This window comes from Xyrauchen texanus, chromosome 24, assembly GCF_025860055.1.
Source record: "Xyrauchen texanus isolate HMW12.3.18 chromosome 24, RBS_HiC_50CHRs, whole genome shotgun sequence".
NCBI classification, from domain to species: domain Eukaryota; kingdom Metazoa; phylum Chordata; class Actinopteri; order Cypriniformes; family Catostomidae; genus Xyrauchen; species Xyrauchen texanus.
In genome coordinates this window covers 16,902,053-16,909,516 of record NC_068299.1, presented here as the reverse complement: position 1 = coordinate 16,909,516, position 7,464 = coordinate 16,902,053, and the positions used below count along the sequence as shown (strand labels likewise).

The following is a 7,464-nucleotide window of genomic DNA, read 5'->3' as shown; positions in this document are numbered from 1 at the left end:
GTCAGTGTCAATTGGTCTTCACTTGGGAGGCGAATGGCACACGGGAGGAAGGCTAGAGATTGGTTATAAAATTACAGCTATTCATTCTTATGTCAGCTGCACCCTCCTTTAAGTAAAAATCACACAGCTTTAGCTCTCAATTTTAGCAGCACTTAATGAAAAAACACTGCTTCACTTTTACGCTTTCAAAACCATCAAAAGCCATCCTTTCACTTCAGTGGTTACTAATTCATTTGAGTGGATCAAAAATGAAGTGTACATTATACCCATGTAACAACATATTTCTCTACAGTGGTTCACCATAGAGCGGCTGGGGCGCAGACCATTGATAATCGGGGGTTTTGGTGTCATGGGAATGTGTTGTGCTGGGATAACACTATCTCTCATTCTTCAAGTAAGTAAAATAAAGCTAACTTCAACTCTTCCTTATAATAATTACACTGGCCGTTGAAAAAACTCTTGGCTACATTAGTTGGATAACTGAGAAGTTTTCTTTATTACATTTTTTTGTTGTTGTTGCTTGTTTTTTGTTTTGTTTTGTTTTGTTTGCCATGGTGATATCTGATTTGTGAGTGAATTGGTCACACTAGTTCACAAAATGGTCTGAATGATTCATTAGCAAATCAGTGTGAATTTAAATGATTTCTAAAAATGCCTCCCTAGAAATCCTTATCCAGTAATTACAAACAACTGGAAAGGTCATGGAATTGACTGGTCAAAAAGTGTGGGAACCTTCTATGAGCAATAATGCTTTCTTCACCTTTACACAGACACATGTGCCTTTCATGAAATATGTGAGTGTGGGGTGTGTGGTTGGAATCATCGCTGGATTCTGTATAGGGCCAGGTAATCTCTACGCTCTTCCTAACTTCATCTGTTTATTAAACTGATCTACATGGCTACATCACATTTAATCATGATACATTGAGTAGAGAACTGCTTCAATTGGATGAGTAGTTCTCTACTCTTTGACCCTGAATTCCCAGATGATGTCTTCAAATAGTGAAATAGCGACACCTGGGGGTAGAATTTGAACTCTTTATTTCAGTGAGCTTGATTACAGTGTGTACACTATTTGTTCCATTCATATAAAGAAATACAGGTAACACTTTACAATAATTTTCCATTTGTAAACATTAATTAACGCATTAGGTATCATGAACAAACAAATAACATTATATTTTAAAGCATTTATTAATCTTTGTTGATGTTAGTTAATAAGAATAAAACTGTTCATTGTTAGTTCATGTTAGTTCAAAGTGCATTAACTAGTGTTAAAAAATATGATAAAATATTTGATAAAAAAATGAAACTAACAAATGTTTAATAAGTATCGTGCATTGTTAGTACATGTTAACTAATGTTGTTAACTAATGTTAACAAATGGAACCTTATTGTAAAGTGTTACCAAAATACATGTTATTTAATTTATATGCATGTTTTACATAATTAATATGTTCAGAATTATGCAAAGTCTCTCAAACTTTCAGAGAAAAAATGGTGATAGGTTTTGAAAGTATTTATTATTCAAGTTATGATACTACAAATTCTGAAGTGCATAATAAATATTGCAGATTGCACTTGGATTAATGTATGCTAATAAGTGTGTATATCTATTCATACGAATGCTGATAATACCTTTAATAGAATTAAGAAACATTGCATATTTTGCATCTAACTATATATTCTGATCCATAAAACAATATATTCATAATATATAATTACAAATTTTTTTTTCAGAATATTATGCAATAATATTGTTTTATTTTCAGAATAATATGCAATACTAGCTTTCATATTATGTAATATTTTAACAAATTGTTTTTCTTATTGTAAGCACACATTAGACTGTATCAATGTTTCATGAGTTTATTGTTTTATACAAAAATATAGTATAGTAAAAATATATTTGTGGTGTAATTTTTAGTCATTTTATTTTTATTTATTTTTTTTTGTAATTTTGAGTTAATTTTTAGACAGAACAAGTAACAGGGTGCAGATATTTTGCACACTGAACAGTTGCATCATGACTCAACTACATTATATTTATATAGTGATAATAAATGAATATTGTTGAAATGGAGAAGATATTGTTTCAAAGATAAAGTTTCAAAGTTAAAGTGTGTTTTTTGCTCTGTTGGTACTACACAAGTGTCAGACTCAGTTTATTCACACAACAAGAGCAGAGAGGAGTAGCTCTGCTACAGTGATGAATGAGAATGCAAGTGCTTTACTGAGTTGATGCATTATCCAACCCCACTCCAAAATCTATAATTCATTCCCAGGCCCCATTCTCAATCGGTGTAATTACGTCTTTAATTGGGATTTTTATGGCTCATTATTCATAAACAATGATGAATATGGCTTTTTAAAACAAAATCCTGCATGAACAATGAATTACAAGCAGAGTTCCTTATCAATTTAACTGCAGCATGTCTCCTGCTGCAATTATCATGCACAAATAATGAAGCCATCGCTTGGCTTGTTCCTGAATTCATTACATTTGAAATAACACCTTGTGCCTCCTTATTTTTCACTTGTAACCAAAAGGGATTAGAACTTAAGCAGTGGAACAATCTCTGATTCCTGCATATTGAGATAACGAGCTCTTCATAAAGCTGTTTATTATCCTGCTCCCACCAAGAACTGTTGCATTACAGAAATGCAGTGCATACATGCATGTATTTAAAATGGCTGTGCATTTATGTGTTCATAATTATGCATTTACATTATGCCTTTTATTAGGATGTTGTGAATTTGTTTTATTGCACTGGTTTCACTGCACTGTTTCTATGAGTTGTAGTCCTCAAGTAAATGAGAAGTAACAGCAAGCACAGTGTAAAGATGATATTATAATATACCATTTGTATGGGTGTGTTTTTTTCCAGCGGGTGTTCCATTCTTGATCACAGCAGAGCTTTTCAAGCAATCACATCGTCCAGCTGCATACACAGTGGGAGGGTCTCTTAACTGGATGTCTAACTTCACTATCGGCTTCATCTTTCCTTTCCTGCAGGAATCGTATCCATTTAACGCAGTTAAATCTGATCTGGTTAACTTAAAGCAAAAAGTGCACAACATAGAGTAAAATATATTTTGTAGAGTTTTTAGGTTACCTTGCACATTGAAAAACATTTGTCAAAATGAAGCATTTTGAAATTCAATGAACTTAATTTAATTAAAGTAAGGTAAAAAATATTTTCTGTTCTGTTTAATTTTTCATTTGCAGAAGTCTGCTGGGCTATTGCTATTTAGTGTTCTGTAGTGTGTGTCTAGCAGTGGCCATTTACATGTTCTTTGTTATTCCTGAGACAAAAAATAAGACGTTTGTAGAAATTAGTCAGATGTTTGCTACTAAAGAAGCTGTGGAAAAGAGCCAGGCCCTCGGCCACCTAGACCAGCTCAAACTGAAGAAAATGAATTGATATGGCACGCTTGAGAATGGTTCACTTGAATTTGATAGTTCATCCTCCTGTCCTTGATCTCCAAAGAAGCTAAAGAACTCCTTTTGAAGTTTAAGAAATTGGATCAAATGGCTGAATGAAATAGGTTTTTATCCATACGTTAAAGGCCTGACTAAGCAGCTCTTGTATTAATGGCTTAATATCTTGCACAAAGGGCCCAAAAGACTGCAAAAGGTCCATTCCTTCCATCAGGTTGAGACTTATAACAAAATTGCACAATACCTGTGCTGAAATCTGTTTGTGAAATGGTGCTTGGAACACCTAGAGCTTTCAGAGAATGTGTGTGTTTACAACAATGCCATAAACATATAATGTATATTGTTTTTTGAGAACTTAGTGTCATGTTCTATTATGTTGTTCTATTTATCATGTTTGTGTTATGAGATCATTGTTTTAATTTATATAGGCCTTATAGTCATCAATGTTGTTGACAGTTTATACAGTATACTCACAGTCATCACTTGCTCACGTTGAAACATTGAGGTGCAAATGTACCACGTGTCCTGCTCAGAGACTTGTAGCACTTTGAATGCATTAAGATCAAACTTGTGATGACACTTCACATATCATGTACTTTTTTCTGAAAGTGTGTTTTTTCATTCACAAACATTTTGAACACTCCTACAGCTGTAAAAAATAATGTATGGTTGACTGCAAGAATGTAAAATATGTAGAACACCAGAATAAGTAAATATATGTATTATATGTTAGTTTCATTGCAATTTATATGGAAAATGTGATCGTGCAAAATTAAAAGTTTATGTAATATACAATTATATTACACTTCACATGTACTAAAATAATTTTTAGACTATTCAAAACTTTATAACACACCCAATAAAAGCATTAAAAATTAGTCTGTGGTGATCCATTATTGAAAAAGCTTACAAAGCAAGATCTGGGTACAGACACCATTGGTTTCTGCCATAGTCAGAGTAGGGCTTCATTAACTCTCTGAAGAAGCAGATTTAATGCTTAATTAAAGAGAAAGAGTGTCTCACCTTCCCCTATGAATAACAAACATCTGTAGGGCAATCCATATTCTGATATACACACTTGTGACATACCTTTCAAGTAGTGTGCTCCATATAGCAGCCCTTGGAGAGTACTATTTAATACCATGTTTAAGGTATGTCTCAGATTTGTATCTGCTTATGGATATTTATTTGTCTGTGCTCTCAGGCCTGTGTGAGTGTGTTAAAGTATGAATCTTTTCTCAAGCCCCTGGGCAGTGCTCTCCATCTGTGTGAGCCTCTCCAGATCTCCCCAGAAGACACCAACGCAGACTAATGATATCATATGCGTCTCCTGCTCTGAGAAGAGAAATTGGGAACTGAATTGTGTCGAGCTTTCTGTTTGGTTAGTCTTCAAACACCAAGCTCAAGGTCACTGGTTAAATGGGATCTCAACGGGCCATTGTGCGCACAGCTGTACTCTCCCAGTTCATTTTAAGAGGAATTACAGCACTTGCAAGGACAGCACTGTATTGAAATCCCTCGAATTCATTTTATTTTTAATTTTTCAAAACTACTTTCTGCTATAAATTCAGCTTCAGTGTCTTGGTACAATCTCTATTCAAACGTTGTTTTGTAGATTTGATCCAGGTATACAATATATGCATACACTTTTATTTTTTTTTGGTTTAAAGTTTTCAAGTTTTTGTCTTGTATTTGTTTGTTAGGTTAGGTTTTAATTTAAAATTGTTAAGAAATGTAATACCAATTTTTGTTTTGAAATCTCTAATTATATTTTTCCATCATATTCAACATTACAATATAATCCAAAAATATTAAACAACAGATAACACATTACAAGAGAATTATAAAAAAAAACACCTAATAATACCTCATAGACAACACACCAAAAAACAACAAAGTGTTGTTTGATATCAGGTTTTTATAGGGCTTTTTATCTAAATAATAAAATAGGCCCAATATATTTTGGAGTATTTAAATATGCCAAAATATCTCAACACCCTTCTAAAAAAATTAAAAATAAAAAAATTTAAAAAAAGCCAGGCTTTTACTTAGAAAAGTTTAATTTTACATTTCTACAACTACAAGTTTAAAATTGTAAAATGTGTGCATTGAAGGTCAACTCAGTGGATTCTTTTGTTTGTGTCATCTTGAACTTACAGTGACATCTAGTGGCGTGGGCACAGCATCATTTAAAATATATTTTTTTCAGTTACAAATGCCATTGTAGAAATGTACTATTCAAAGTCAGCCATGATTAATTTAATCCAAGAATACAGTCAAATAAGAGACCGGTTACCATAGGCAGAAATCGCTATGAGGGTTCACAACCCTCAGAAGGTATCCCTATCTGAGGGTTGTGCCCCCCTAAAATATCTCAATAAAATATGTGTATTGTAAATAATATAATGATATATTCTTAAAATAATAGTTTAAAAAATTAAATAATACAAATGCAAATGGGGCAACAACAAAAAACCCTTGGTGTCCCCTTCAAAAATTGTTTGTTTATTGTCCCCCCCGACATTTTTATGAAATTTTCACCCCTGCCGGTTACTGACATAAAGCGAATAGTATTCGGCTTGTCAAGTGATCATAACATGTCAGCCCCTATGAGGGGACCCTCTCCATGTAGAATAAAACAGCTTTTATATGGATACTGATATAGGCTATGACTATATAGGAGTCCTCACGTGAGTGCTCATGATTTTATACATATGTTTCAAAATTACAGTTTATTTCTTTAGGTTTAAAACCTTTTTAATATGAAAAAAATTTATGAGCTCATATTTAATGATGTTTTAAATCTGTAAAACGCCAGCGATGATATCATAGTAGCCTAATATTTGCATACTGAACTGTGATTGGTCTTTATAACATGGGGTCTTTCTTGCACCATCAGATCTGTCCCCTTTTATTGTTGTTTACAACTTATCAAACTGTCCATATAATTTTATAAAAAAATGTTATGCTATTTTCTTGCAGTCTTACGTGAACAGGTATGCTGCTAAACGTCTTGTTTACGTATGTAACCTCTGTTCCATTAGATGAAGGAAACAAGACATTGTGTCAAGTTGACGCATATGGGAAATTCCTTTTCCGATGACCTCCTACAACAACACCAATTCTAAGATTGGTCATGGTGTTTAAGCCACGCCCATTTAGGCGTGAATCTGTTTGGTATATAACAGTGGCGGCTGCTGGTCTTTCAAAGAGGGGAAGCTCATTTTCGGCCTACATTATAAACTTATTTAAAAGTAAATTCTGCCCTACGTTCCTTTTCGAGAAAATGCACTGTGACTCTGTCGTACCAACTAGGCGTCTTTTCCAGTGACTTGACCAGTGTCTTCTCAATGGCCAGCAGAGCTAGGCTGCTTAAACGACCTTGGCCCATTGTGTTACTTGGCCCTTGTTGGATGATTCACTACTCTCATCATGTCCCCTAAATGACAGCTCCTGTCGGCCAAGCAAGGATGTTACATCAATAAGGCGGTTTAGGAAGGCCCTGTTTTGTTTGACTGTTTCATTATGTTTAGTCACTTGAATGCGAGCACCTTCATTGATTGCATGCTCAACCCTGATCCTGCCCATGCAACTTAATCTTGCACATGCACTCACATGTTCATTGCTCTTTTCATGTCTTTTATATGCCCTGTCAAAGTTAGACAGATCTCCAAACCCCACTTTTGACCAAACAACACATCCGTGAGATGGTTTCATCAAGAGGCATGGCCAGCAGTACATTTTATTTGTCACAGCACTTCCAGTCAGCCAGCTAACTTTGTCATACCAGGAGAGCTGAAAAGACCTGTTATTTTTCCCTATTTTTTGCACTAAATCAATCTTAGGTGTTGATCTGCCCTGGTGTTTAATTCTAATTTTTTCTTCGTAAGGAAGACTTTCAAATGGCTTCGCCAAAATCAGGTCGACAATATTAGCACCGTCTGCCATCGTGCGCAGTTTCACCCGTACGACGCTAGCCTAGCCTACTGTATGAACGAACGAACGCTCTAAAACAAAATATA

The 7,464-nt window shown here is 34.3% G+C and overlaps 1 pseudogene; it reads left to right on the top strand.

Annotated features, from left to right (window-relative positions):
- The window catches only part of LOC127617514 (solute carrier family 2, facilitated glucose transporter member 9-like), a 15,481-nt pseudogene extending 11,534 nt beyond the window's left edge, over window positions 1-3,947 (top strand).
- The last annotated feature ends 3,517 nt before the right edge of the window (window positions 3,948-7,464 follow it).